General features: G+C 44.5%; 1 pseudogene; it reads left to right on the forward strand.

The window, feature by feature from the left end:
- LOC124648364 lies at positions 1-6781 on the forward strand (annotated as a pseudogene).
- The last annotated feature ends 1215 nt before the right edge of the window (positions 6782-7996 follow it).

Raw genomic sequence — 7996 nt, forward strand, 5'->3', positions numbered from 1 at the left:
ATGGCAGGCTACATTTGTGTTGGAGTAGTAGCAGAGGTTTATGTAGAGTACCATGGGGAGGAGGACAGTGAGTACAACAACATTGGTAGTGGCTTCGAAGATGAAATTCAAGAGCCAGGTGATGTTGATAAACCAGACATTCTCATCAGTGCAAAGCTTGCTGAAAGTTCAGATAGGCGATAATGTTCTTATTCCTGATGATAGTGGTGTTGTCACGCAAGTCGTTAGCAATCCAACTAAGCAGCCCAGAGCAACAAGATGTACAATTGCCAATAAGGGAGATGAGGTGACAGTCAGGTTGCATTTTCTCAAGTACGCGGTTGAGGTGAGGGAGATGAAGTGCCAGTAGAGCGAGTCCATGCTTAGGACCAAATGCCATCCATTTTTATCTACTGACAGATGGTACCGCTGACAATGCAGTTTCAAATTCAGACCATGAATACATGCCCCATAGTGAGGCCATCAATGAAAATTCAGAAGTTGAGGATCTCAACATGTTATAACATTTATGAAGAGGACGAGAAATACAAAGAGTTGGATTGGAATGGATCCAAAAGCCACTATTCTAGTTGAGCTAATTGGAAATTTGGAGGAACGGTTATAGGGAGAGCGGAAGTACTAGCACTATGATTCATCTGACGAGTATTACTCATATGATGAAGATTTTTCTGGACACACAATTCGGAGGAAGACCAAGTATCCAAGATGAAATAATGACACAGATATTCCACACTTTGTGTTGACAATGGTGTTTAGAATAAAAATCTGCTTGTGAAACAACCAGAGAGATATGCGCTTGTGACTAAAAGGAGCATTTGCTTTCTGAAATCAGAGTCAAATATAGTTTGGGCTAAGTGTGGCCAGCCAAGTTGTCCTTGGATCATATATGTCAACATGTATAAAAAAAACATTGAGATCAAGCAGATTTCAAGTTATAACTTACAATGATGACCATTAGTGTGTACAAAATAGAGATAATAGACTTGTGGCTGCAAAAAGTTATTGCCCCAACTATATGAGCAATTTATTTTCGCTAATCCAATGTGTGAAAGACATATAGCATGAAAAAAAGGTTCTTAAGAACATGTTTGATGATGTGTCAACTTCAAAATGCAAGCATGCTAAAAAGCTTATCATGGAGAACTTAATGAGTGGCGTGAAGAATGAATACACAAGGGATTTTGATTACCAGCTGTAGTTATTTAGAAGCAATTCTAGAATCACTTGGGTAGTGTAGTGTGTTTGGATCGAATCAACATGGATCAAACCATTTTTCAAAGCTTTTATGTGTGCTTTAATGCATTGAAGCAATATTTCAAGGCTAGCTGCAGAAAGCAATATGATTAGATGAGTGTTTCTTCAAAGGAGTTGTCAAGTGAGAGCTTATGTGTGCAATTTCTAGATTCTAGAGATGCCAACAATCATATGTATCCAGTGGCCTGGGCAGTTGTTGAAATGGAAACAAATGAAACCTAGAAGTGATATATATGCTTGCTTATGAAGGATCTTGGCTCTAACAATAATGTAACTAGTCGTGTGTTCAATTCTGATTAGCAAAAGGGACTGATAAATGCTATGAAGGACTACATATCACTCAACCTAGCACAAATACAATAAATATAAAGAGCACATTCTCAAATTTCCCCCCGATAGCAGCAATCTTCACTTTCAGCGGATCTTGCATAGCATGGAAGACAACCTCTATTATGCTTGTTCTTCTGACCGAAGCAACACATTTTCTTTAGCTTGTAGCCTCCACACTTTATCGTGCAAATCGGCACAAAAATCACTCCAAAACTCCGACAATGGAGGATCATGCCATTGAACATAACTACAATCAACTCCATTCTGTTCCACTGTACCAATGGAAATTAATTAGAGATGGCGAAGAGAAATAAGCAGGCCAAAATTCGGAAGACACGCCAGAATACCACGGTATGCCGCTCCGTTTCTAAATTGCTCCCGCCGTCAGGAGCGAAAGAACCCTAATTTTCGTTCCCCAATTCTTTCTCTCACGCACGCGTATCGGGTCCAACCCGTGATGCGGTTAAGTGAAAGCATTAGAACACCACTCATACTAATCCCGGCTATGTCAACGTTTTTCTAGCGTAAAAAACGTGTTAGGGTCCAAACTAGATAGGGATCACAAATTTGCAAAGTGTCGATTTTAGGGTTTGATTTAATTTTGGATTTTTAGGTTCATTCTGGACTTTTTTACTCCTTCTCATCCATAATAAAAATTAGGATTTTATTTAAATTACTCCCTCCGATTCATATTTATTGATTTAACTTTATCTAGATACGGTGTAGTTTAACTCTAGATACATGCGTATCTTGGCAAAATAAGTTAATTAAACATATCTAGGCAGAGTTAAGTTAATTAATTTGGATCTTTTTTTGCGAATTTAATTAATTTGGATCGGAGTAGAGAAATTTAAACTAAATTCATCGCTATTATAAATCAGAGGAAGTACTAGTATTTCACCCACACGAAGACGTTGTGATCGTTCACGATGCGCACGAGCTGTCAATCGTAGAAAGCGGTAACGGATTCGAATTCTTCACCATCCATACCTCTTGTCCCATTCGAGATGTTTACTGCCAAAAAGGCGTATTGTACACTGGCCATTGGTCACTGAGATATCTCGGATATTCCAGTTGGATGTGTCGACGCTCACACTACATGCTTAGCAGCAAAGTTTACTGCACCGGTCGCTGAGTCCTCGCGCCGTCTTTAAACACGCGCCACACGCGCACACAGGTCGCTACCTCGTCCAAGTCAGCCAGAACACTCAGCGGTAAAAACTGCTAAACGGCGACGTGACATTTCCGTCCTGACCGGTCGGGTTCATCTGGTCCGATGATGACACGAGCGCGCGTCCTATCTATCCACGCCTGATAAGTGAAAACCCCTACGGGGAACATGGTATGTGTCGGACGGCTTCAAGCTGTCGGCAAAGGCGAGAAGCCGTCGGCGTAGCTTCGACGTCTGCATAACAAGTATGGGCGTACTGGCTGTAGCTGTCGGCATAGGGAATTTGGGACTATCTTCGTCAAAAGAATAACATCCATCTGATAGCGTCTTGCGGTATGTCGATGGCCAGGCCATTGGCATTGTGGAGCCACATGGCGCTGTCCGGTAGCCTAGTGTGCATAGACACATCGATGACCTAGCTGTCGGCATAACGGGCTCACCGGACCGGGAGATGACGACGGATGACCATCGACACTGTGGGGCCACGTGGCATCAAATTCTGGTGTTGTAGCGGCTCAACTCGCTGCTAAACTACAAGGATATGCTCAACCGTCGCGCCTAGCCGCCTGTCATATCTCGCACACGCATACTCAGCCCCAGCGACGAACATAAGTACATAACTTGGTGGTGGCGCAATGTCCTGCCGATTCATAGAGATTAGCCATTAATCACGTGTGCCTGCTATTAGAGCGCGTGTTAATAGTATAGTGTGGTGCTAATTAAGTAATTAACCTGTTACTTATTGCAACACGTGATTTTATTTTCTCTCTTTGTGTGCTGTTGTTTAACATGGCGTCGTGCATCCATCGTCTGGGATGAGAGGGACAGATTCAGATAGCTTAGCGTTGATGAGTGAACAGCAGTGTGACTGATGTTAAGAGCATCTCCAGCCGCGTCCCCCAAACCGTCCCCTAAACCGCGCCGAATTGAGCGTTTGGGGGACGTGTTTTGTTCGTGCCGCGTTTGGGGACGTCGCTCCCCAGCCGCGTCCCCCAAACGCCGCCCCCAAACATTTAAAATAATTTTTCTTGGCATTTTTATTTCAATTTCCACAAACTAATACATAATTGGGAACGTGGTTTACACGAAGACATAGTTTGGAACATGGTTTTCCACGAACTAATACATAATTTGAACCATGGTGGACACAAATATAAAATATTGCAAAAAAACTAAACCTAACTAGGCCGTGCATCGAAGGTTTCATGTGTTCGCTGCTAAGAAACAACACTCCAGGGCACACCCAGTCACCTAAACTGGAAAATCCAGCGGGAGGATGGTGCCCTTGTTGGTTCTACCGATGAGGCGAACGAGCGGAAACCTCCGTGCACGTATTCGCTGCGAAGAAACAACACTCGGTCGTCCTCCTCGTCGGTGCTCGTCGTCGTGGGAGTCCCTGTCGGCGTGGTAGTCCCGGAGGCGGCGCTCGTCGTCGAAGACCTTGACGCTCATGTCCCCGTTGCCGAAGTAGGAGAACACGAGGATGAAGCCGGCTTCGAGGCCGTGGTGGCGCGCGAACTTCTCCCAGCCGATGTTGAGGTACATCTTGCTGCGCGCGTCGTAGATCGCGTCGACGATCCACCGGCACAAGCCGCACGAATGCTCCCGCAGATGCATCTTGCGCGGGCGTACGCCGCCGACGTACTCGGCGAAGGAGTCCGGCAGCCTCTGGATGCCGCGCGGGTCGCCCTTGAGGACGTGGACGAACTCGAACAGGACGTCCGGCTCCGCGTCCATCTCCGACGAAGAAGACGGCGTGGGAGGCGACGGCGAGCGTTCAGCTATGCCGCGGCCACGACCACGACCACGACCACGGCCGCGGCCGCGAGGTCGGCCTCCGCCTCTACCAGACATAGCGTCGAGTCTTGTTGAGAGATGGTGGCGGCTAGGGTTTGGGAGAGAGGCGCTAGGGTTTGTGAGTGAGAGGGACGATGAGAGGCGCCCCTTTTTATAGGCCGGAGGGAGGCGGAGGAGCGGTGGCGCTCATTAACGCCGGCACGCGAGCTAGGCGCGACGGGACGCGTCGCCGCGCCTCTCGCGGGAACCGCACCGTCGCTGCGCGCCAATAACTTCCGTCGCGAGGTAGGCGACGGTTAGGTTAAAATTAATTGTGCCGCTGACGGGTCGGCCCCGCCACTCCCCGCCTCGCTTTTCGTTGTGTCCGGCGTCCCCGGAGCGTCCCCTGTGGGACGGGGACGGGCTCGGGGCGCCGGACACCGTATCGGGACGCGCCGGATAAAAAAGGGCTTTGGGAGACGCGGCTGGAACACTTTTTTGGTCCGGCGCGCCCATAATCCCTTTGGGGGATGGTTTGGGGGACGCGAGTGGAGATGCTCTAAGCCTAGGTTAGCTGTGAATAGCCATCGACTACCTGGAAAGGGTAGAAGAATAGGACCTATTCTGGGACATACAATGCATTACAGACGTATGATCATTACCCTTCAACCGGGTTATTCTATTCCACTTCTAGATAGAGAAAAAACTAAAGGAGAATACTTAATAATACGGCGAAACATTTATACAAAACACCTATCCCGAGCACACGCAAGGGAACCGTAGACAGGCAAGTGAAATCCAATCCACGAAATAATTTGATCCATGGACGACACCGTTGTGGTAAAGGTCGTAATTCCAGAGGAATCATTACCGCAAGGCATAGAGGGGAGGTCATAAGCGCCTATACCGTAAAATAGATTTTAGACGGAATCAAAAAGACATATCTGGTAGAATCGTAACCATAGAATACGACCCTAATCGAAATGCATACATTTGTCTCATACACTATGGGGATGGTGAGAAGAGATATATTTTACATCCCAGAGGGGCTATAATTGGAGATACTATTGTTTCTGGTACAAAAGTTCCTATATCAATGGGAAATGCCCTACCTTTGAGTGCGGTTTGAACTATTGATTTACGTAATTGGAAGTAACCAATTAGGTTTACGACGAAACCTAGAAATCGATCACTGATCCAATTTGACTACCTCTACGGGATAGACCTCAACAGAAAACTGTTGAGTAACGGCAGCAAGTGATTGAGTTCAGTAGTTCCTCATAGAAAATTATTGACTCTAGAGATATGGTAATATGGAGAAGACAAAATTGTTTGAAGCACGCACAGAACCGGAAGCGCCCCTTGTTTCAAAGAGAGGAGGACGGGTTATTCACATTTAATTTGATGGTCAGAGGCAAATTGAAAGCTAAGCAGTGGTAATTAAGACCCCCGGGGAAAATAGGGATGTCTCCTACGTTACCCATAATATGTGGAAGTATCGACGTAATTTCATAGAGTCATTCGATCTGAATGCTACATGAAGAACATAAGCCAGATGACGGAACGCGGAGACCTAGGATGTAGAAGATCATAACATGAGCGATTCGGCAGATTTGGATTCCTTTCCTATATATCCACTCATGTGGTACTTCATCATATGATTCATATAAGATCCATCTGTCTAGAGATCGTCATATACATCTAGAAAGCCGTATGCTTTGGAAGAAGCTTGTACAGTTTGGGAAGGGGTTTTTGAGAGAAAAGAAGAATCTACTTCAACCGATATGCCCTTAGGCACGGCCATGCATAACATAGAAATCACACGTGGAAGGGGTGGGCAATTAGCTAGAGCAGCAGGTGCTGTAGCGAAACTGATTGCAAAAGAGGGTAAATCGGCCACTTTAAGATTACCATCTGGGGAGGTCCGTTTAGTATCCCAAAACTGCTTAGCAACAGTCGGACAAGTGGGTAATGTTGGGGTGAACCAAAAAGTTTGGGTAGAGCCGGATCTAAGTGTTGGCTAGGTAAACGACCCGTAGTAAGAGGGGTAGTTATGAACCCTGTGGACCACCCCCATGGGGGCGGTGAAGGGAAAGCCCCCATTGGTAGAAAAAACCCACAACCCCTTGGGGTTATCCTGCGCTTGGAAGAAGAACTAGGAAAAGGAAAAAATATAGCGATAGTTTTATTCTTCGTCGCCGTAAGTAAATACGTAACTAGGAATATGGAAATTGCATTTTTGAATTTGCAATAATGCGATGGGCGAACGACGGGAATTGAACCCGCGCATGGTGGATTCACAATCCACTGCCTTGATCCACTTGGCTACATCCGCCCCTTATCCAGCTAAAGGATTTTTCTCTTTTTTCATTCATCATTATTCTATTTATTTTGACCTCCATACTTCGATCGAGATATTGGACATAGAATGCCACTCTTTAAAAAGAAAAAAAAAAGGAGTAATCAGCTGTGACACGAAAAAAAATGAATCCTTTTGTAGCTCATCATTTATTGGCAAAAATAGAAAAGGTAAATATGAAGGAGGAGAAAGAAACAATAGTAACGTGGTCCCGGGCATCTAGCATTCTACCCACAATGGTTGGCCATACAATCGCGATTCATAATGGAAAGGAACATATACCTATTTACATAACAAATCCGATGGTAGGTCGCAAATTGGGGGAATTCGTGCCTACTCGGCATTTCACGAGTTATGAAAATGCAAGAAAGGATACTAAATCTCGCCGTTAACTGAATTCAGAATAGAAAGATTATGAATAAACAAAGGATTCAAAATAACGTAAAGATAGGCGGGGAATAACCTTTTTTATGACAAGTTTCAAACTAGTAAAGTATATCCCTAGGATAAAGAAGAAGAAAAGTGGGCTAAGGAAACTCGCAAGGAAAGTTCCAACCGATCGTTTACTTAAGTTTGAGCGAATTTTCAAAGCACAAAAACGTATAAATATGTCTGTTTTCAAAGCACAAAGAGTTCTTGATGAGATTCGCTGGCGTTACTACGAGGAAACTGTTATGATACTGAACCTCATGCCTTATCGAGCATCTTATCCCATCTTAAAGTTGGTTTATTCGGCATCAGCGAATGCTACTCATTATAGGAATTTCGACAAAGCAAATTTATTCATTACTAAAGCCGAAGTCAGTAGGAGTACTATTATGAAAAAATTCAGACCTCGGGCTCGAGGACGTAGTTTCCCCATAAAAAAAAACATGTGTCATATAACAATTATACTAAATATAGTAAAGAAATAAATAAATCTAAATAACCTTTAGATTCATCTAAGATTCCGATTCCCAGTAAAAAAAAATATAGAATAGAAAAATATGGGACAAAAAATAAATCCACTCGGTTTCAGACTTGGTACAACCCAAAAACACCATTCCTTTTGGTTCGCACAACCAAAAAATTATTCTGAAGGTCTACAGGAAGATAAAAAAATAAGG

Source organism: Lolium rigidum, chromosome 4 (assembly GCF_022539505.1).
Source record: "Lolium rigidum isolate FL_2022 chromosome 4, APGP_CSIRO_Lrig_0.1, whole genome shotgun sequence".
NCBI lineage: Eukaryota > Viridiplantae > Streptophyta > Magnoliopsida > Poales > Poaceae > Lolium > Lolium rigidum.